Below are 24641 nucleotides of genomic sequence, written 5' to 3' on the forward strand. Positions count from 1 at the left end.
TTACTTGATGAGATTGTAGCTTCTCCTTTTTTGGGGGACCACACTCACTTCATGTAATAACCAATTTATTGAAAAGGTTGAGGAGGCTTAATTCCCAGTACACCTCTTTGAAACAGTGGATGACAGTAGAGAACTCCTTCCTCAAAGTCTGGAAAATGGATTTTGCTAATGCTATTTACTACACCAGTGAGAAAAGTCACAAGAACAGTCAAAAACTCTTGACAGCCGAATCCTTTTAGTTAAATCTCACCCTCATTTTTGTTCCTCTCCAAAACACTGAAAAAAACCAAAGGCACAAAGCAAAACACCTGTGCCTAGCTCAAGGAAGTCTCCAAGTTTTGCAGACCACAGATATCCTTATTAAGTAGAGCCGGGTGTAACTGGAGGTTACTTTACCAAACCTACCTGGCTTAGTCTGAGAGACAGCTTTTTCATGTTTATCACGTTCATGCTCTGCAAATAAGAATCCCTGTATTAGAAGGATTTTTAATTTTTAGAAGATTTTAAAAATAAAAGATTCTCATTATAATTTTAGAAGACGACTTTGCATTACATATTCCCACTAGACAGGAGAAGAATTTTTTGATAAATATACTTCTCAAGAAAAGATGTTTAACAATTTTTTCCTTATAAAATTAAAATCATGAAAATACTTTTTTGGCTTTTTAATGTGGTTTAATTATTTTCTGTGTTTTTTTAGAAATATCATAGAATTTCTAAAATTATTAATTCCTTCTACTATTAATTGTGATTGCTATCACTGATCTTCTGTATACAAAATTTCTCCTTGATGTTTAATATAGATATTATGGCAGTTTTTATTACAACAGAAGCAGGGTTTTCTTGTAAAGAGTGTCAAATAAATGTTCAGTATCCTGCATAAAGAAAAAACAAAAAAGCTTTCCATGTTTCTCTGTGTCCTGGACTTGGCTGGACTAGGGCTAGTTTTCTTTATGTTAGCTAGTATGGGAATCCCATGAGTATATTGTGAAGCACTAACAATAATGGATATTATTCTCTATTATAATATAACCTGTATGCAATATTGTGCTATTTAAAAACAGTGTGCTACCCAAATCCCAACATCATGAGACAGAAAAAATTTCAGAGAATTGTTAAAAATATGTTTAATTCTGATTTGTAGCTCCAATGTCTAAGCTGTGCAGCAGGTGAGCATTGCAGCATGCCAAGAAATAAATCTCTAAAATTCAGACTAGAGACCAGGCCAGAGAATTGCACAGACCCTTCCTCATCTGCGGCACCCTCAATTGTTTCCCAGTGCGAAGCTGCCATGGAGACAAAAGGCATAGGTGGGTCTCAGCTGAATGGGAAAATGGTTTCCATGCAAACTGGGACCTGTGAGACACTCCTGGTCCTGCATTACAGAGAAAGTCATTGAAAACCAGTTTCATAAGTCAAAATGTGTGAGTTTGTGTTGATGAATCCCATCTTAAGCTGCTACAACTTTGTAAAAATACAGAAATACCTTCCTTCTGAAAGTTAAACTAACAACATTCTATATCGCCTTGGTACTTACTGTGTTCATGAGGGTTCCCTGAGGTAGCTAGAAGTAAACAAAAAAGGCGAATTTTAATATTTTTGTAACTGTGGTGCAAAATTTAATGCATTTCTTAGTGACATTTTAGGCACAAAAAATTTCAGTGAAATCTATATTGAAGTGTGCAACAGTTACATTGTCTTACTTACACTGCCCACCCCAGACACGTAAATGGGACACTTAGCTGAGGAACACAGGCACCCTGAATTCCTCATTTAGCCAAAATTTGGTACAAATATCCTTGGAAGGCTCTGTACCTCTTCACTGGGCTGAGTCACCCTCACTAAATGCTGACCATATAACAAAACTAGGGAAACTGCCTGGATAAGTAAGGTGCTCAGTCCAGTGCCCACTAAGAGGCAGGGCAAGTTCAGACCATAAGGTCTCCACTAGACAAAGACAGAAAAATAATTTTAGCTCCAGTGAGGAAACAACACCTAGGACAGTCTAAACATGAGAATGTCTGACAATTGCACCTGCTCTATGAGGCCAATGAATTTCAGACGGATTCAGTGATATTCCAAGAAGCAGAAAGACAATTGAAAATATTCATTAAATTAATTAGGCCAGTTCTAAACAAAAGAATTTTTGTGCTGCAACTTCTAAACTTTGTGCCAATTAATTTTCTGCATTTTTCCACAAAAAAATCCCAGATGAGATAAAACTGAGAACCAAGTTAATACTTTCCATGGATGTTAAGGCAACATTCCTCAGGTAAAGAGAAAGCTTGGCAGCTGTATCCAATGTCATTATCGGTTCTACAGAAGCAAGCAAAATGTCAAGACCTAGTCCTCCAGCTGGATTTTTCTTCTTGACTTTTGCCACACAGCTGTTGTTTTCAAGACAAAAAAGGCTTTACCACCTGCATGTCTTCTGTGTGTGAGAGAGAGAGTAATCCCACACAGAGATGCAGCAGGGCAGGGGATGAGCTGCCTTTGCAGACCCAGCAGCACAAGCAATAAAAATGCTGCTGTGAGCTTCCAAGCTGTGATTCACTGAGCCCCTGGGCTCCCCAGCTCCCACTTGGGACAAAAACTGCTGTGCATGTGGGTTTCTGTTTCACTTGTTTTCCCTGCAGTATAAAATCCACTCCCATTTTATATCCAGTCTCTAATCCAAGTTGTTGTTGCACATTTAAGGAGACAGCAACAGGAGATGGTGTACAGAACAAAGTGAAAAAAAACCTAGAACATTTTTGTGAGTAACAGAGACTGAAGATACAAAGTAAGTGTATATGCTTGCTTCTAACTGAGGAATCAGAAATAAGAAAAAACAGAAAAACAAAGGTCCTGTGACAAAGGCACATTTGTTATTTTTATGTATATAAGAAAACCTTTTTGTAATTTTGGCTCATTTAAAACTCCCAAAACAACCAAAAAGTCGTTCCCTAAGCATCATAAGCTGAGGCAAATTCTATTGCAATTGAGTTTCCATGAAATATGTCCAAATTTGTAGAGGATATTAATTTTTAATTGTGTCAAAAAACATATTGAGATACACGCAGGTAATTATGAATTTCAACTTGCAAAAAGGAATTCCACAGCAAATATTTAAATAAAATCTGAACATTATACCAGGGGTTGGTATAATGACTTACATAACTATTACAGAATATTGTGTCACATAACACTATCAGTAATCACCCAAAATGATCAGAGCTAGGCCACATATGAACAGTATTAGTTTAAAGACTCTCTACTGACACTGCTTAATGAATTTTAAAAGCAAACTTTTGTAATAATATCCTTATCTAAGATCTGCCTAAAATCAAAACAAAATCATTATTCTTTAACTTTCCAGTGAAGCCTGTACAGTTATTTCCCTTTTTGTGCTGGTAAATATGAGTCACATAGAATGTTTAAAACAATAGGAACTCAGCTAAAGCCTGGTCCCTCAAGTTTGTGAAGATCTCTCTGTTGTCCTTTTCCATCTTTTCTGTGGAGGCATTAATTAGACAAACTGGTATAGTGTCAGCATCAAGACAGATTGAACACTGAGATTACTGCTATCTGTGCTTTGCCTAAAAGTCCAGCTTTCTTATTTCTGGCATAACACTCAGAGATATTTATACCAGATATTTTGATGAAATAGTGAAGATATTCTAAAGTATAAAGTCTCTAGAGGATGTGTTGGTATTTTAAAACATATCTATATTTTTTTCTATTAAAAAAAGCCTAAACAAACACCAAGGTGAAATTTTGAACTGGTATTTGGGCCATAAAAATAAACCTTTATGTTTTGCTAACTGTGATTTCTGTCCATTCAATAATAATGTTATCCTTCTTGTGCGCCAGTATCTCATAAAAAAATGTAACTCAAATGACTTACACAGTAAGCAGAAAGTTAAAAAATGAAATCCTAAGACCATTAGATTAATTTCTACAATATTACAATTATCTATAATGTTGGTACCCTGATTTTTATTCTACTTAATGAAAATGGCAAGACGATAAAAACTAAATGTCAACAACCAAGTCAGACTTTGCAAAATGTTTTACGATATATGTTATTTAACCTAAAGGGTGAAAAATTAAAGGCTGTGTTCTGCAGCTCTGGAAATCTCACACATTTCATGTAGAATCTTGCACTGAAAGTGAAAACAAGCTTTTTTTTTTTTGCCACTGATGGACAGAGGATGTTGGGCTAAATAAACTCTTGGTTTCATTTCAAATAGTTGTTCTGAAGCCATTAGCTAACAGGAATACCTATTGGGTAAATAAGTACTCATTGTTCACAATGTTAGAAAATTCAGTCCTAAGTAAGTATCTTATCTTCATTTGTTTGACGTTTAAACTACACTAGAGGAGGAACAAGGTCAGATTTGAATCTAATGAAAGCAGTTGGATTGCTGATGAAATATTTGAAGCTACATAAGAACTGAACTGGATCAATGCAATTATCTGGTTCTACTCTCAGCAAAAATTTGAAATTTCTTTTCTGCCAGTCTAAATTAAACTTGGGAACCAGGCTTCATATATATCTTGCTGTTTTTCACTTCACTTCAATTTTTTTTTACTTGTCTGCTATTCTGAAGGCCGCAAGGGTATTAATTATATATGGCATATTTTTGCAAATTAGTTTCTGATATGATTTCAGAAATGAAATCCTGCATTTTACTGAACCATAAATTGGTAAGACTAAAAGCAGAATATGCTTTTTGATTATAACACGTCTATTTTCCATCTGGATAACAGTTATTTGCCATTCAGACAGCAAATGCATTTGTGAATGTGCACATTCTGTAAGAAAAGAATATGTTGTACAGGAAATAAAAGCAATGCTAGAAGTACTTGTTTTAGTAGAGAAAAACATAATAATAATACATGCTGTATCTGGGAAAAATTATTTCCAATTAGATAGTTACAGGTGTATTAAAAATAAGAAATTTACTTTCCATTAGACAAGGTAAGAGCCAGGTTTATTTCCCATTAAAGAGAGCACAGGGATTCTTTACCATGTTTTGGACTGGACATTGCATGAATACACAACACACACATAATGTAATCTGTAACAATATTACAGGCCAAGACAGAGATCAAGATCAACATGAATCTTTTAATTGAATTATCAAAATTTGAAATGTATACCTGTCAGTTTATTCATCATGACAAAGGTAAAATTTGATTTCCTTATTTAATGTGAGTTCATTCTCCCCGAAAATGAACTACAGACAAACTAACAGTTTGTCCTTTAGACAAATTAATGGACATTACTCCTTCTAAATTAAAGTTTCAAGAACTTAAGAGACCACATCATTGTGCATAATTTAAAGTAAATAAGACAGTTTTGTTTTAGTTATTGCAAGATTTTTCAAACTGTGAAGCAATTGTATTATGAAGAAGTCAAACAGAATAAAATATATTCCTTACATGTCTCAGATAATAAGTTCAGAAAAAAACGGATTATTAGGACTTACCACTCTGTTAAGGAGCAGTTCCCTACATTTGTGCAGCTATTGTCTGTACTCTTTGTCATTCAAAGGAGAAGTCAAATGCTAGCATAAGTTTTCTAGATCAGCAGACCTGGTCTCTCATTATCTGCCTGTGTCTTACTCAAGTTCTCCTGGCTAGATGAGTAGCTGGCAGACTGTGTGGTAAAGCCAGTCTACTAAGAATATGTCTAAAAAAGTGACTCAAAAACTAGATTAGCTGCAGCAGGATTCCTAAGAAGAGAATGGCTTGTGCTCATCCTGACCTCTGCTCTATATTAAAAAATTGCCTTGACAGTGTATGACCAAGAGTTACCCCGTGGCTGAGACAAAGTAAAGCAAGCAAGAAGTGTGTGGTGGTGGCATAAAGTGGGGAAGTTGGTATATGATTAAATTACAGTGAATGCTGTATGAGCCTTGTCATTACAGGATCTCTTAATTCCCTACAATATTTACTTTACATTTCTGGTTTGCTTTAAACCTAGCATTTTCCAGGACATTTGTCCAGGTTTCTAAACATTAAGGAAGTATTATCCCACATTAACATGACAAGTATTAAATGCTAAGTGATTAAGGCTGTCTGGAGCATTTGTAGGGAAGCGGAGAGCTTGAGCTTCCAGCTAGTGTTCTTCTATGCTTGGTCTAGGAATGCTCATCTGAGTCTGTGCATCTCCACAGACTTCCTTGGATCACTGTATCAGCAGTGGCTGAAGGATGATAATAAGATAAATGCTTAAGACAAACCCTCCTAAAATGCCATAGTTTGCCACTATCGTTAGTAATTAACCACTGATATTAGAGCCTATAGGGTATTCACTTGCAACAGACTGATCTTCCTATTACTACTTTCCACCAAAAAGAGCTGTCAGGCTGCTCTCACAGTTCTTTCTGCCTTGTTTTCCTTACCAGAGCAGCCTGACCCAAGATATCTATCTGCTTTCCTAGAGTTAACATGTTTGTGTCCTTGCTGTTTGATTTGCTTTATACCTCAGGGCTGCATATTGAAAAATGAGCTGACTCTTGGTTTTGGAGGATTTTGTTGATGTTGTCTGGAACAACTTGTTTTTTAAGACTTATTTTTAACTGGCAGTTCAAGAGTACTTTATATAACAGGGAAAACAAAAAATAATAGAGAGAGAGGAGGGAAGGGAGAAACTTTATCATGGTGTAAATATAATAAAAGTAGAAAAGAAGTACAGACATTTCCAACATTTTAAAATGACTTTTAATGAGAGGAATTGCTTCAACTTCAATCTGAGATGCATGCCTTTAGGAATCATCAGTAATGATCCCATTCTTTATCTGTATCCCAATTTGTCACTTAAACATTAGAAATGCTCTGGGAAATGTAAGTTGTTGAAACAGCAATCTTGCATGATAGCACTGAAAACTAATATCTTTAAAGTACTATAAGTCTTAAAATCCCAGGAGGACAGATCTTCCATCAACAGAGCTGGAAAGAATAAAATTTCAGTCAAATGTAGATGAGGTACATCTGCTGCATTAATGCATTTCATCTTTAGGCACGTGTAGTGAAAGACCTGAAGACCTTCCTCTCAATATCATCCTCAGCTTCTGGCGTTTTCATGTGCTGTTCCCTGAAATTGTGGGATGGGAACATAAAGATGAGGGAGAGTATGCTAACAAGCTTTCACTTTTAGAAATACCAGTTTTACATTTGCATATAGCTAAGGCAAAACACAGCGGAGCTAGGGCCATCTTTATTGCAACACAAGTTACTGACTCACAAAGGGCAACTGAGTGAAATCAGGCAGACTGAAGTTTATAGGATGTTAGAATGATTTTTCAGAATATAGATGTTAGTTTATGCAACAAATGTTCACCACTCTATTTAAACAATTGGAGCCAAAAGGAGCAACTCTTGCTGATGTCAATATTCACTATTAGTGGATCTTCAGTCATAATGCCTGTTATTAGTGAAATCTGCCAAACTAACGCCCTGGGTCCAGCCTCCATGCAAATACTTGGAATACAAACTTCTTAGTTGAGGTCCTTCTTATCTATGGCTTTGTAAAAGTATAATAATGGCTGAAAATATATTTACACATGTTATTAAATAAATGTGAAATAATAATAAATTAGAAAATAATACGATAACTATGGAAATCTAGAAAAGAAGAATTTTGGAGGAGAGATTAGTTGATACAAGAGGTGGAGAACAATAAAAATTAATTAACTTTTGAAAAAAATGGACTTTTCCCAGTGTGCTACTCAACACGGTGATTAAAACAGAGGGCTAATGACTAACTTCTAGAGGCATAGCAAACTGAACCATCTTTGTTCCTCATGAAATGCTGCTGATCACTGCTTTTGCTTTAATTATGACTTTGTAAAAGCACATTTCTGCAAACGATGTCTGCACAGATAAGAAAAGAAAGGTAGATTGCCTCTAGAAGAACTATTCATTCTGGAATTGCATCTGAATAGAATTCCCCTGAGCATTCATTTGCACACACCTTTGTGCAGCATAATAAAGTAATAGTTTATCCCATGGGGAAATTTTTAGCCAATTAACCATGTGTTATGTGGATATGCAGGTGTTCAAGCATATTATGCTGATTGACAGGTGTGAGTGTTTCTGACGTGATGCCAATATATATGTGTTTTACCTAACAACACAGGCCACCAATTACACAGAACACTCTTTCTTCAGAAATCACAGCTGCTTCATAATCATTAAAACAGTAGTTTAACTGGCTCCAGTTTTTGGTAGCAGGGGCTGAATAAATTACTGTTGTACTTTAAGGCAAGTAAGAATTATTAACACAGGTTGTAATCATAACTGTAATTGAAATGCTATGCTGTCTCTGTTATTCCCAAAGAATGGTGAAAACATGGCACTCATCCAGGTTGCAAGGTATGGCTGAAGCAACCTCATTTAATCACCCATAACCTCTATAGCACAGATTGCAAAAGAGAAATTACATGATTGGCCTATTTGCCCACCACCTCACAAGGTGATAGACTGAGCAGTAAGACACACCAGTTCCAAATATTATTCTTGTAAGACTGAAAACCATAAAAATAATTTTATGGTTTCCACAACAACTTGCAGGTGTAGAAATAGTTTACATACTTACAAATTGTTGTCCATCCAGTTCTCATGAGAACAAAGGCTTTCACAGAGAAGCTGTGAGAAGCTGGATTTCTCTAACTGCTTTGTTATGAGAAAGGAAAGTTTCACAGGAAAATTCCTCTGCCAGCCCTTGCTAGCATCCGCAGCTATGCCAGGTCTATCAATATGAATTATTTTGCAGCTTTGTAGTTACATAAGACATAAAAGAATGTAATCTCAATTTTACCTTGAATAGATTACAAAGTTGTAACCAGTGTCAAGGTTTTGGTTAAATCCTTACTGAAAATAAAAGTGTGGGCATTTTTTGAAAAAAACATGGATGCAAGGTAGCATCATTAGTTTTTCGTGCTTTGAGTACACTGAGGTGTTAGGTAGATAAACATGGAGATCTTACCTTATTGTTAAAATGTCTAGATTAAATATTTGCATTAGACCCTCCATCTAAGTACAGTGACTGTGGATATTCAATCAGTTATTAAGATCTACAAATGACTTGCTCCTCCTTCTCACTTCTCTTTCAATGTCAGATTCTTAAGAGAGAGGGAAGGTTGTTAATCAGCAACAAACTATCCTGGTGCTCACTGACATTTGTTTTCTGATCTTGTTACTAAACTTAAACTATGTTCCCTGTTAAGTGAGAAATATAAGTATCTCCAGAAGGGGAAGAAATCGCATTCTGACACAGATACAAGACAGATGAAACACTCTTTGCATATGTTTATTTCTCTCCATTAGCCCTAAACTAGGGTGAACAGTTTCAATGTAGATGCCTAACTTTATACATCTAAGTTTGCATGAGTTAAATCTTCTTAATGATTACATTAATCTGAGTATCTAAAAAAATTCTTAAAATTTATGAATTCAGTGAAAAGTCATGAGCTCGAGACATTCATTCCTATACCTGCTTATATTGAATAGGTACTTCAGAGAGTGTTTTTTAGTAATGTCTTACCCCAACTGAAATATCTGAAAAGTACACAAGCCTAGTCCCTCAAGTTCTGTCCATCACTAACTAAGCAGAGGTTGTACAGGTCATTGTCTCACTCAACCCTGTAAAAGTCACGTAAATATTTATACCCTTAAGATAGTTGAGACAAGGTAAACAGAGGTCAAACAAATTTCATTTAACTGATGTAGTATTTTCAGATAATTTTTCTTATTTAATATGAATTATCTGTTCATCAATATTCCTTGAAAATGCTGGGGACTTGTTCCAGCATGGAAAATCAAAGCTCACCAGTGCATGGATAGTCATCTATTAAATTAAAAACATCTTTAGTCTGGAGTGGATTTACATTGAAAAACATCTTGTCTGTATCTTAAGATTTCTGTAAAGTGTTCTTCAGTAAAACCACTTCATTTAATTCTTAATGCGATGCAGGATGACAATGTTAACTACAGTTTGGCAGATCCTTTGGGCTCCATCTTGTGGCTATTTCAGTGATTGTTACCTTTGAGAGAGCTGCCTGCCTTCAGCTGGTCAGAATAGCACTACTAGTTTCAACAGCATATTAGCACATGGCTGTTTTTACTATTTTCTCTTATATAATACAGAATTTTGGACCCTATTTTAAGAAAATGGCTTTTAAAGTATTTATACTGATTTTGTGGTTTTTTTCCCCCTTCTGTTTAGGACTAAAAGTTCTAGAAAGTGGTTGTGTAATACACTTTGCAGTTATAGAATCAGATAATCTACTTTCTTATCCTTTGACGCTCGTTAGAAAATGACATAATGAAGCTGTGGTTCATCTTGAAGTAGTGGCATCTGCAGCTGAGCAGAATCCCATGCTGCCATGAACATTTGCTATATGAATAAGATGGCTGACTTCCAATTTTTCTGGTCAATTCCAAAACTAAGCAGTTCTCAAATCCCCTCCCCTTCTGGGTTTTGGTTTTGTTTTTTTTTTTTTTTCCAGCTTGGAAAGCATCTTGATTTTTACATATATTGAAAAGGGATCCTGCTGTGCCTTGGCCAGTTTATTCCACACTCTGTATGCAGATCAGCAGTTTCCAAGCCATGGATACACTACCATTACCAGGAGTATTAGAAGGAAATTGCTCTTTATTGAATTGACAAAAATATGTAGTTTGGAGCTTGAATGTACATGTCTTGCCCATTTTCTCCTTTTGTTTGATTTTAGCTGCCCTCAGATTATATATATATTTTTACACCACAATGTGCTTATTGAGAAAAAGTCTAAATGTGATCCTGCAGACTCTCCTGTCAAAGTATTTTGATGAAGCTTGTCATATGAATGTGATTTTCATTTTTCTTTCTAAAAACTATTAAATGAATTTAAGAGCAAGGTGATAATGTTGAAAATCAGGAGCATGGCTATTGACAGCCATCTAGTGCCTGCATCTCACTAATTTACAAGTCCTCATAATACCTAACTGTAGAAGGCAGTCTACAGAGCAGATGAGACTCACAGAAGTCTTGAATTAGATGTGCTCTCAGAAGCAAGACAGAATTTGTTCTCTGTCTCTTGTTCATTAGCTCCAAGGAGCCTGGAGAAACCAAGTCCATGGCAACTCAAGTTCACGTTTTGCTTTCAACAAGGAAAGTGTTCTTACACATACTCGTGAGAATGTGCAACCACAGGGGTCATGTCATGGTTAAACCCTGTTTGGGTTCACTAGAAACACAAATGTAAAGAATCTTTACACGGTGAGATTTCTTGACAATGATCTGGAGACAGAACTCACTAAGCTTGCTTGCTTGACATTCCTAGCTCAGTCCATGTCCTCTATAGTCAGAAAAAGGGTATGGGAGGTATAAATTGAAATGAGAAATTCCACTTTATGCAGAACTAGGAAAATCTGAAATTTTCTTTGATCTGGCTCTATTCCAAACAAAAGATTTTTGTAACCCTCTGTCTTCATAAAACATTTTTGAAATATGAAAATACTGTTTTGGTTTATATAAATCAAAATAATTATTACTGTTTCTTTCATTTTAAAATGGCAATTAAATATGAAAAATGCTGAAATATTACAGCATGTTAGAGTTCTGTTTACTGTTTTCTGGAGATGCCCTGGAAATGATGGGATTTATATCACTTCACCAATACATGGGTCTATTTTAATTCACTTGAATCCTTGACCACAGTGCTTTGAATTATTAGCAAGAGTTAAAAATTTTTGTGTACTGGCAGCCAGATTTGCTCTTGGGAAATTTAGGAAGTGCCTTCCTCATGCAAAGGTTTGCTGCCTCTTGCCCTTTTGGAATTGACAACATTTACACATTTCTATGACAGCTTCTCTATCCCACACACATTGAAAGAAGGCATAACATGATGCTGGAAGGTAAAGCTGGCCATTTTCTAGGACTTTGGTCACAAAGTCCTAGCGAGCTAACCTTTGAAAGAGAAATAGTGAATGCCTAAATTTCATGCAATAATTGTGCCTGAAGGTTCCCATTAGTATCACTCATATTTGGAGGAATCAACACAATACTGTAGTGGTTTTTGCCCAAAATACTCATTACTATTTACTAACCCATGACAAATATCTTGATTTTGTTCTTTTCTGTCTTTTGCCAGCTCCTTCAAGTCTGATTTATGCTATGCACAGAATGTACCATCCACTGAACACGTCATTCCATCTTCTTCTCCTTTATGATGGCTTGTCACTCTGTATGGCTCATTATTCTTGTTTTTCTAGATGAGGGATGTGTATTTGAATATGACAAAATAATTGGAGAAGTCTTCGTGTAGAGTACAGTGTCTGTGTACTGTATGATTCACATGAGAAATGGCAAAGTGCTGTTTGAACTGTGCATGCTACTACCACAATATATTTTGGATAATGAGCCAGTCAATTTAGAGCACTGCCTGCTTACTTCCATTATTTTTGCAGCATTGCAAAAAATACTGTATCCTTAAGCAAAACCAGTGAACATTACCGTTTTTTATTGCCAGTCAGAGGAATACACATGCAGCCCAGAGCAATTTCTTGGGACAACAGAATAAGCAGAAATAAATAAAACCTTATCATATTAGGAGTTAGCTAGTACCGTGCAATATTCTCCATGTGGGGCCTGCAGAGAGGGGGGAAGCTAGATGAGAAAGCACAGTGACTAAAGCATGGCATGTTCAATTTTTGGAAGAGGCCTTATTACTTCTCTCCAGTTGTTCAGTTTAGTGTATATCTACTGAAGGCAGGAACATCACTGAAACAGTTTTCCTTAGTTACTGGATGATTTCATTTTTCTGGCATTTTTTTCATTAGAATCACTACCTTCCTTGCTGACAATGTTGGTTGACAATGACCTCAGAAAATCAGAGGGGGGTTTAATAAAAAAAATGAATAAAGGGTTGATATCATAAGAATGACTAATGCTGAACTTCAGTTCATACTTCCATGTTTCTGTGAAATAGGTTGGTGGTAACCAGCAGGATGATACAGCCTGAGCCAGGTGCTTGAAAGTATCCTACATATACTTGTTGCAAAATCCTTTCAACTAAGAAATCAAAGGAAATTTTTTTAAGCAGAAAAAATATAGAAGAGAAAATGAAATGGAAAAATTGATCTAACTTCAAAGAATAGTCATGAAAAATGCATTTTTCAATCAGTTTTGTTGGGGAAGATTATAGTAAAGGGGGAAGAAAATCCTAACTGATGAGAAATGAGCACTAGGTATTTAAAACAAACTCCCTTGATGTTCTTCTGTAAATGAATGAGCCCATGATCTGTGGCAAGGGTGAAAGAAGTAGCACTCTTAACAATTACCTCACTCTTTTCTTTCCATTAAGGGTGTAGCACTTCATGTTTTTGAACACAGCAGGCATTTTGATATCTGAAAACTAATGGCTCTAAGTATAGCTTGCCAGTTTTCTGATTCTCCCTGCTTCATGTGCTACCTTTCATGCCTCAGTTGTTGCTAATTAGTCTTTGGACAAAATATCCTGCTTGATACCTATTAAGCATGGTTGGTTTTGATAATTGAAATGAATTTTATTATTCTGTTAAAGATACAAAGGGAAATTTTGGCTTCTGTGGAGTGAATGGGAATTTTGCCACTAACATGAACACAGCCAAGATTTCACTCATGAGCTGATAAAACAGTCGAGACTATAATTTTTTTTTTTTTTCCCATTCAGTTAAGAGCTCTGTACAGGGATAACAGAAAAAAATAATAAATTAGTAGGATTGAAAAAGTCTTCATGTATAGGCAGTAAAGGTTGGTTCCATAATTCAATTATGTGAATCACAGAATTTCCAAACAGCAAAAGACACACCCTACACCCCCACCCCCAAATTTCCCATCAATAATAAAGAGCTATTTCTTTTCTCACTGAATAAAAAATAAATCTCAAATAATCCTAAGAAATATATGGAAATGTTCTGAAAATATTCCCATTGCTCAATTTAGTGAGAAAGACAAGATTTATAGACCCAGTAATCAATAAAGTTGAATAAGTTAAAAAAAAAACTTCCTCAGTGCAAATATTTCATTATTTTTGCTGTTTGAATAAAATCAGAAAATTATGAAAAAAGTTTTAACTCAGCAAATCTTATTCTGAAAAACGAAACTATAAATAGATATTTAGTGTCTGATAAATACACTATATTTAAATAAAAGTAATGTTTTAGGTTCTGATTTAGGGCAAATTTTTCCACTAATCTGTTAAAATATCAGAGAATGACTTCAGCAAAGGTTACATGCAAGCTCCATATATATCTGAAAAGAGAAAATTAAATGTGCCTAGAAAAGCAACTTCTGCAAAGAACAAGCAGCCAGGTCAGCATGCATGGTGCACTGCAAGTTTTGTTCTCTTTGACAAATTCTAACATGGTAACAAAGGCCTTTCATTTTCCTCCCAGCCAGAATGATGAAGTGTCTGATACCGGTCCGTATTGGCCTGTTTTAAAAAGGAGCTACCAACAGTGGAAATTACAACAGTATTATCACAGTAGGAGCAGATAAAGTTGGCTGATGGTAGCACATGAGGTGCTGTGTGTCATCACAATGCTGTATATCATTGCAATTTTATCACTGAACGAAAGAAACATTTCTCACAGCAGTCACAGCCTGAAAGACCTTTAAGTCAAGGGACAAGATTGATTTACCTTTCTTCTCCCCCTCCTTTTTCACTGCAGCTGAAATAGAAACAAAAATACTGTGTTTTCAAAATTGAAGTTAATAGCAGTATCAGTAAAAATAATTCAAACACCTATATGAGCCTTTTGTGAACGTATCTCAAACCACACATATGTTATGCCATACAGGAATAAATTTCTTTGCCAGATGAAGAAACTGAAGTGTTTCCTCACAGACACCCAGCTCTGCTATTGATGAGAGCAAATTCCAGCTTTCTACGTTCTCACACATAATTTTAGTTGTGGTCATCCTTCCTCCCAGACACTGATAACGGGAAAGAGTCATAGAGTGAATATTTCAAAATTAACAATGAAGGAGGAGGATAGATTGAAATGGAAAGGCATAAAGGGGTAAGAGGTGTACAGCGAAAGGTTATGAAACATAGTCAGTTTAAGAGAAATATGTCTTTTTTGCTAGTAGAAATTGTATTCTTAAAGATATGTATAAAATAAGAAGTGAAAAACTGACTGATGCTTCTAAGCCTCTGCCTAACATCAGTATTTACAAGACCTGATTATCCAGCCCACCTCTAAATCCCATAGCATGGGTTTTGTGTGAAGGAAAATGGGAAAGAGACTGGAAGAAAACTGATACTTTAAAAATCAAACCAAATTTAAAAACCTTGGAATTAGTTTCTCAGTGGAAGCTGTACTGTGTGCCCAATATTCAGACTCTGGAGACAGAATAAAAGTCCCTTAAAACTCAGCCCATAATCCAATAAAACATTGCATACATCTACAATGGGTATTGTGAAATCATAACAAAATTTGACTAAAAGGGATGTGGCTAAAATGAGAGTTACCTGTATTTACAGATGACTGCTGCAACTCTGATGGAGATGAGCCAAGCTTATACTTAAATCCATTCAAAATCCATGCACTACCCATTCCTCAGACTACATTTATAGAACTGAAACTTCTAAAAATATAGTTAGAGATGTCACTTTATTTTGAAACATGACTGTTAGAAGTGGTCTCAGTAAGTCCCTGCCTTAGGCTAGCAGTTGCAGACAAGAGAGAGGAATTAAGATTCAGAGCTCTTACTACCCAGAAAAGTGTGCTCAGCATCAGGCTGCCAGTATGAATGGATCTGATGTGGCACTGGAACTGGAAATGAAACAAGCAGAAATATAACTCTGCCCTTCACTGGGTAATGTGCCCTGGTACAGGACAGAAATCAAGGGTCATGAGGTCAGAGACACCCCCTAGTAGTTTCAGATGTTTGCATTTTGAGTTTGGGTGCTGATCTCTGTCTCTTCAGTGTTCTTAAAATGAGAAATCATTTTACTTCAAACTGTTTGTACATTTGGATAGAACAGACCAAGAAGGAAACAATTAAACCCTGAATTACTAAAATGCTATTTATCAATGGCCTGTAGCAAAAATATTCTGATTTCAAAGATTTTTCATGTTTTCAACCACCAAGTCTCCTTGGAGAATTAGATAAATTTCAAGCATCTCAAGAATGTGCCCAGCAGCAAAGAAAGAAAAAAAGGTTTCATGACCAGAATTGGTGAAAAACTGGCACAAGTTTTCCAGGATCTAGTACTCTTTGCAATCACTTCAGTTTTCTAGTTAATGTGTGCATCAAAGCTGTATTTGGTTTGCTGGTGACAAAAAGACAGATTACCTGCTGAATAATACATGGTAGCTAGGGAGGCAAGGACATGAAATAAAGTAGAATGATGAACTAGAAAATGTGATGCTCCCATACAGGAGATGATCTTAGCCATGTGCTTTTTTACCTTGGTTATTTGCAGAAAGAATAAATTCTTAAGTCAGTTTGTTTTACTCTGTACTGGTGAGACTTGTCTTGTGGTTCTTGAATTAGAAATTTGTATACAAAAAACTATTCAAAGAGGACTATATTAGCAGCCTTAAATCACAGTCTGTCTTTTCTAGGCCTATGCAAATCCAATCATACTTTTTCAGTTAATATAGATAATATTCAAAGCAAAATACATTTTCCAAGAATATACATACCATATTCTGGCATTAAAAATACGGATTGACAACTATTCCAGAAATGAGAAATGAGCATTTTCATATTTTAGGTTTTGTGAATAGGTTAAAAAAATCATTACAAGCCATGGAAGACCTTGTTCAAATCTTTTTTATGTAGGGCGGGGAAATAAAGGTAAATTTCCAGTCGTGGAAAGGTCAAAAAACTGTGGAAATGTAGTAAGAATTTTCAAGGAGGAAAAGAAAAGTAAATTCAGGTTTAGGATTGCTCTATTGTTTTGGACTTTTATCAGAAACTTGAACCTGGATCACCAGCAGTCCTTTAATCTCATACATGGTGGTGCTTTCAAAGGACATTTTTCTGAGCTGTTGAGCAAACACAAATCTTTCCAAAATCATAAAGATGTCTTGAAAACATCAAAAATCTTGAAAACACTGTTTCCTACTCAACTGTAGTCCTTTCTATGTAGATTCATGACCTAGCAGTAGCCAGAAACAAATATTTAGTCTGAATACTGTCATAGAAGTGACTTCTACAAATTCTCCCTTTCTCTTATAAGAAGCAATTGGTTTCCATCCTGAAACATGAAGTTTAACTTTCTTTCTAAATTTGCAATAATTAATTATGAAAACTACATTTCCTTAAAGATATCCAGTTCCTCTGTGTCATTTCTAAAGAGCCCTTGACTTAGATTTGTGATTTTCAGTCTTATCATGATCATACTAATTAATCTCAAAGGGAATCTTGAATCTTTCCTATTTCACTTTATATGAGACTTTTGTTGCTTTTTCCTGGCCCACTCCAGTGCCACATTATCACATAAGGGTTTTGTATACAACGCTCTAGACAAGATGTAGCTTTGATTTATGCAATAGCTTTAGAACATTACATGCATTTTTCCTAATGCATTTGCATACGGAAGAAAGTTCTTCACTGACTTGTCTGTAGCAATACTTAAGTACTTTCCTGAATTTACATAGTTAATTTAGAGATAAATCCTCCTTTAATATTTTCCCTCCACTACATATTGCCTTCTATTTATTGACATTAAATTTTCTTTGCCATCATTCTGTCTGCTCACCTTGTAAATTCAATGTATCACAGCCCCTTCTACCTGAATTATTTAACTTATTTTGTCATCCAAAACTTTCATTACATTACTATTCCTCTCTTATTCTCTTAATTAAGGGACATAACATGAGTCCAGACATGGAATCATAAGCAATTATTCTGTAAACAAGCTGCAAGATGAAAATTAATCAATTGCTCTCTGCTTCCTAACCAAATTTATCTTCTTTAATACTGTAGGTCTTAGGCAGCAGCTACTTGGCCTCTGCAGTAATTCTTACACTGAAACTTTCTGAAGGTCTATTTAAACCATTAAATAGATGCTGTGCTTATTACATTATTAATATATTTAAAACCCTTATTACTAAGATAGAGTTTCCATTTCTAGATATGATGTAGGCTGGAACTCTGTGTTTTTCCAGATATTTGGTTTTGTTCTGAATTTAGTTATGAATTCACCAAATTTCTGACAGATTTTTAAATTTATGAATAACCCTGGAGTAATTTAAGTGTATTTACCCTGACACAGTAACTGTTTTGTCTGAAAGTGACCGAAGTTTTGACTAAGTTCTTATATTTATTTTCTTTATAAGCATGTAAGCTATGGTGAAACAAGATCAAATGCAAACTCATCCCATGTGTCAGGTACTCTGTGATAACTGTTCATATGCATGCTGTTATGCTGAAGTGAAAACCACCTCATGTAGACAGCTACAGCAAAGCATCTGGCATTCACTGAGTTGATACTGTCTTTGCCCATCTCACCATAAATTGTCCATCTGTTCATAGCTTGAGAAGAAGGTAGTGTTTTAAAATATTTAAGAACCATATAAAGTGAGATTTCTCTCTCAGACCTTCTTAGCAGATATTTTCTCTTTCTCTTTCAGTTTTTTTGAATTCAGAATTTCAAGTGAAATCTTAATCATGTTAAGAAACCACAGTTAAAAGAACCAGTATAGTGAGCATCAGAGAGGAGAATTTAGCCTTTAAATTGGCTGAAGCATCTGTTATTTAGAATGATTCTCATTCAGTAGCATGAAAAACCTTTCCTGCCCTTTTCCTCCTCTGGTCCAGATTTTAATGAACAGATTTGGAGAAATAACCTCTTATTCAATTATATTCATGCATGTTATCATTAGTGGGCAAGAATGATGTTACAGTTGAACTCCCTTATAACCTGCCTATCCCTTTTGCCTTAATTTGTAGGACATAGCTGCTGACCTACTACAAGAAAAATTATTCACTAGATAACCCCCAAGAAGTTTACAGCGTTTTTCTCTTTATTGCCAACAATGCCTTAATGAGAACACAAAGACATTGCCTAGAAGGGAAGTGTGCAAATTCTGCATTGAATTATCAGCGTTCACACTGTATGGATTATTAACCCCATGCCCTGGATCCGGCTGTGACAGGGCTGATTTTTACAGTTGCCAAAAGGGAGCATAGCCAGGACTCAGAAGTAATTCTATACCACCTCGTGTCATTTTCTGGGGATGGAGGTAGAGATGGATCCCAGGTTGGGTAGGTGGCAGAGGGAAAGGTTGATTATTGCCTGGGGTTTCCGCAGGGAGCATTCATATGTGAATTGCTTGCTTTTCTTCTTGTACAGTCTGCCATTAATATCGTTGCTGTTATTGTTCATTGTGTTATTTCATTGCTGTTTCCAGCAAATTGTTCTTATTTCAACCCATCATCTGTACCTTTTGGGTCTCTCATTCTCCTCTCCAGCATGCCACAGTGGAGGAGTGAGGCGAAAGTGAGTGAGCAGTACGTTCCAGTGGGAACACTAAACTGGGGAATACCATTCCTAAACCACAACAGTCCTCTCTCTGTAAAGTCACTTGGTAGAGGTGGCAAGAGTGCGGTAACGATCCTGAGCAAGTTCCCTTTAACTGTGTGTGGAGCCTGGTCCGGTGCAACTGAGGCCATAAATCCAGAGAGACTGTGACACACTTGAGAGGTGAGCTTGTGTGAGCCTCATGAAGTTCAACAAAGCCAAGTTCAAGGTCCTGCACATGGACTGGGGCAATCCCAAGCACAAATAAAGGCTGGGGAGAGAATGGATTGAGAACAGTCCAAAGGAGAAAGATTTGGGGATGTTGGTGGACAAGAAGCTCAACAGGATCCAGCAATGTGCACTCGCAGCCCAGGAAGCCAACCATGTTCTGGGCTGCATCAAAAGCACTTGGGCCAGCAGGGTGAGGGAGGAGATTCTGTCCTACTCTGCTCTGGTGGTCAGACCCCTCCTAGAGTACTGTGTGCAGTTCTGGGGCCCACAACTTGAGAAGGACATGAAGAGTTCCAGTGAATCTAAAGGAGTCCATGAATATGATCAGAAGGTTGGAGCACATGTGCTATGTAGATAAGCTGAGAGAGTTGGCTTTGTTTGGCCTGGAAAAGAGAATGTTTTGGGGACACCCTATGGTGGCCTCCCAATAGCTGAAGGGAGCCCACAAGAAAGATGGAGAAACACTCTTTACAAGAACATGTAGTGAATAAACAAGGGGGAAGGACTTCAGTCTGAAAGGGAGTAGGTTTAGATAAGGTATTAGGAAGATATTTTTACTGTGAGGGTGGTGAGGCTCTGGAATAAGCTGCCCAGAGAAATTGTGGATGACCCATCCCTGGAAGTGTTCAAAGTCAGGTTGGATGGGGCTTTAAGAAACTTGGTCATGTTTGATGTGTCCCTGCCCATTCCAGGGAGGGTAGAACTAGATGACCCTTCCTAATCTAAATTATTCTATGAATTTATGAGAAATTGGCAATAAAACAGAATAAACCTGGTTCTGTCAGCTTATGAGAAGCACATTGTCCCAGTCAGAGAGAATCCTTGTTTCTGATCTAAAATAATATATGAAACAATAATATTGTACATCAAGAATTTTAATTTGTTGCATAAACATGCAAAAATAAAAAGTTAGAGTCACTTCTGGGCCCCTCACTTCAAGGAGGATACCAGAGTGCTGGAGTGTGTCCAGAGAAAGGCAACGAAGCTGGTGAAGGGTCTGGAGGACAAGTCCTATGAGTGGCTAAGGGAGCTGGGGTTTAGCCTGGAGAAAAGGAGACTCAGGGGAGACCTTACTGCTCCCTACAACTGCCTGAAAGGAGGTTGTAACGAGGTGGGGGGTTGGTCTCTTCTCCCAGGCAACCAGTGACAGGAGAAGAGGACATAGCCTCAAGCTGCACTGGGGGAGGTTCAGATTGGACATCAGGAGGAATTCCTCCCAGGATGGGTTACTAAGCATTAGAATGGCCTTCCCAGGGCACTGGAGTCACCATCCCTGGAGGTGTTCAAGAAACAACTGGACATGGCACTTAGTGCCATGGTCTAGTTGACAATGTGGTGTTCTGTCTAAGGTTGGACTCAATAACCTTGGAGGTCTTTTCCAGCATAAATGAGTCTGTGAGTCTGTGATTTTGTGATTCAGAGAACTTTTCAGGATGCTATTATGGAGTTCTGGGTGCACCTAGGAAATACCTGAAATGTCTGTAGACATACTTTCATTTACAAACCTGTTTTCACTACCAAGAGTATATTTCTACATACATATGCAGATGTTACTTATTCAGCTTGAATATTTTCCTTAAGAAAAAGTAATAAAAAAATAAAGTATCAAGCCATGAGGACAACTTCATAGTTTGTAGTTTGTCATAAAACATACCTCATCTTTATGTAACCTACTTTTTGGAATTAAAATTTTAATTTTTTTCTTTTCTAAAATTATATTAATTCACATTATGTATGTTACATACGTAACATTCTGTTATTTTTCTCTTATTTTCTAATGTCTATTGAAGAATTTTTACAGAGAAGCGTGGACTTAAAATGGGAATTTAATACCTGCTGTTATGACTCAGTCTTGGTTATATATGTGTCATTATCTTAGCCTGACTTTTAAAGCTCTGATATTTTCTTGAAGTATTTCTTACTGACAATGTGAAACAAGGATGTTCTGTAATGGGTGGGCCATTTGAACAGGCTGATATTGGAATTTTTGTACACCAGATATATCTACCTTAATTTTAGTTCTCTGTTATTCAGGATTTTCTGTTATAGTTCTACATTGAGCTTGTGTGAATTTGATTTTCACATTTCAGAAATGTATTTATCATAACAAAGGGGTTACACTGAGGCCACTTCTGTGACTGCAATTTTCACTGGACTTGACAGATTTCTGTAAAGTAGCAAGTGCTAATCAAAACACTGCTATATCTCAAGGCATTTTTGGTTGGCTAATTTAACCTGAGATGTCCTCTGAGGAAGCACCCCATGTACTCTCAGTTGGCTAAAAAAAAGTGCTCATAAAAGTGACCTCCTGCTCACACTTGGTTACGGGGCAATGGCCACAAAATTTCTGGAATACTTTTCCTCAGAGAGGCTTTTCTCAAACTGTCTGCCTGATGTATGCGACATGTCACTTATCATTGTTAAGAAAGAGAGGGTTAGTGATGCGCAGCATCCCACATGAATGCTTAAAGCCACTTTACACATTGGGGTTACACTCTTCTGACAAAATGTCAATGTCTTGTCGTGGATATTCAGTGTCACTGAGTTAGTTGTATTTGCTTTTGGAAATGTTGCACTTGTATGAATCCCAGAAGCTAAGAAATAGCATATCTGTCACATGAAACAGAAAAGACAGAAACAACTTTTAAAAACCTGCAGCCACTGAGCTGAACTTCCTTCAAAGGAAGATTGTGTAAGGTTTGCTGTGTCATGAACTTTGATGACTAGCAAATTACTGAATCCTATTGTTGACACAAAAGTGGTGTCACTATGCAAGAGTATGCAACCTGAGATCTTCCCACTCAAGCTCAACTTTGCTACTCAACTTTTCTGTTGCAGTCCTGCTTCAGGGATCTTGCAGGACCTGTAGTCCTGCTCACTGGGCAGAACTAAGATACACAGTTGGCCTAATTGTGTGTCTGACAGCATCTAATCCAAATGTTTTAAGTTCTTATAGAGTCAGCTAGAGTCAAAGAGAAATGCTGTCTCAGGTGTGAGGTATCATTTGTCCTCAGTGAGCTGTGCAAGGCATCAAGTACATTCACTGATGACATAAAAGGTTGCATGCTATCCATTAGGAATAACTGAAGTGGGTGGTACTTATCTCACTTGGGAAGCTGGTAAAGGCTGTGCAAACTCAGTGCTATTAAACTCCACTAGATGATGGCATTGCTCATCCAGATATCCTGCTTTTACTATAAAACCAATCAATTCTAGTTCAGACTTCACCCAAGCTTCTTTAACAGAACAATCATAGGTGTCTCTAATGTGACCTTGTACTGCAATGAAGTTAAACTCAGCATACTTCACACTAAACATTCAAATCTTCACTCTTGTGTTTTGACAAGCAGGAAACTATAAGACTGTAAGACAACATGACAACACAGACTTTTACATGTCTTACAGTGTTTTAATCTGTAGGTTAAAAAAGTTAGGCCACGTAGAAAAAATCTGCATGACATGAAAGTTCATTTCCAAACATAGCACGTATTTTTTACTGCTAAAACATAAGAAAAATCTTACATATGTTCTATCAGCTACTACAGGAAGAAGACTTAATTTACTGTAAAGAAAAGTGAGATACTAGGGTTAAAAGTTCTGGGTACTAACTTTCCTTTTCAAATATACCGAGCATGAACCACTTCAGGTGCAGCCAGTGAAATTCTACAGTGTTTAATTAAACATGTCCTTTCTTGAAATAATTCAGTTTTGGAACTTGACAGGAGCTGTTATTCACCAGTTGTTTCACTGTCTGATCAAACTGAGTTAATGAAGTCCTTTTTAAATACTTGTTCTTTGTGTAGTTGGGTGGGTGTTTGACACTTTACTGAAGCTAATTCATTAGCATTGCAATTAAAACACTTTCACAGACATGTATTTCTTCTCTACATTACTTGATCTTTTGAAGTAAATAGCATTTTATTTTCATTATTACTTAAATTTAACTAAATCAATCTTCCATCCAGAAGTACTTATGAGAAGAATTAGAGAAGAGGCTCAATGATAAGCTCAATAGTTAAATACTTAAGGGTCTAATTAATGTTCAATTCCTCATTAACCTAACTATATTTCATAGACATGTTTGCAAGAACCTAGCAGGAAGACCATAGGCCTTGCTTGCCTCAAGCTTAAAATAAAAACCCAAGTTCTATTAAACCAATAATCAATATGCAAAAAGCTGCCCACACTTGGAATCATAGAATTAAAGTTGTAAAACACCTTGAAGATCAAGTCCAAGTGTCAGCCTGGCACCACCACCATTTTTACTGCTAAACCATACCCTCAAATACCCTATCCATAATTTTTCTTTTAATACTTCTAGGAATTATGACTCCACCACTTCTCTGGATGGCCTCTTTCAATGCTTGCCAACTCTTTCTGTGAAGTGTTGTTGCTCCCTGTTGACTAAAGCAAACGAAATGGAATGGTACAATAATGTGTCCCTATTTTTCTAGTGCCCTTGACCTTGAACTGACAATTCCATTTGACTACTTTGACTATGACAAGGAGTTTCAGACTATTTAAACCCTAGTTCCTTTTCATAAAATCATAGAATGGTTTTTGTTGGAAGAAACCTTAAAGATAACCTAGTTCCAACACCCCTCCCATGGCAGCAGGGACACCTTCGACTAGGCCACATTGCTCAGAGCCCCAACCAATCTGGCCTTGAACATTTCCAGGGATGGATCCACAACTTCTGGGCAATCTATTCACCACCCTCACAGTAAAAAAATTCTTTCAATTTCTAATCTAAACTTAACTCTCTTTCAGTTTGAGGCCATTCCCCCTTGTCGTGTCACTGCATGTTCTTGTAAATAGTCTCACTCCTTCTTCCTTGTAGGCTGCCTTCAAGTACTATAAGGCCTGCAATTAGGTCAGGCCAAAGCCATCTCTTCTCCAGGCTGAACATTCCCAGTT

The sequence above is a fragment of the Corvus hawaiiensis genome, chromosome 3 (genome assembly GCF_020740725.1).
Source record: "Corvus hawaiiensis isolate bCorHaw1 chromosome 3, bCorHaw1.pri.cur, whole genome shotgun sequence".
NCBI lineage: Eukaryota > Metazoa > Chordata > Aves > Passeriformes > Corvidae > Corvus > Corvus hawaiiensis.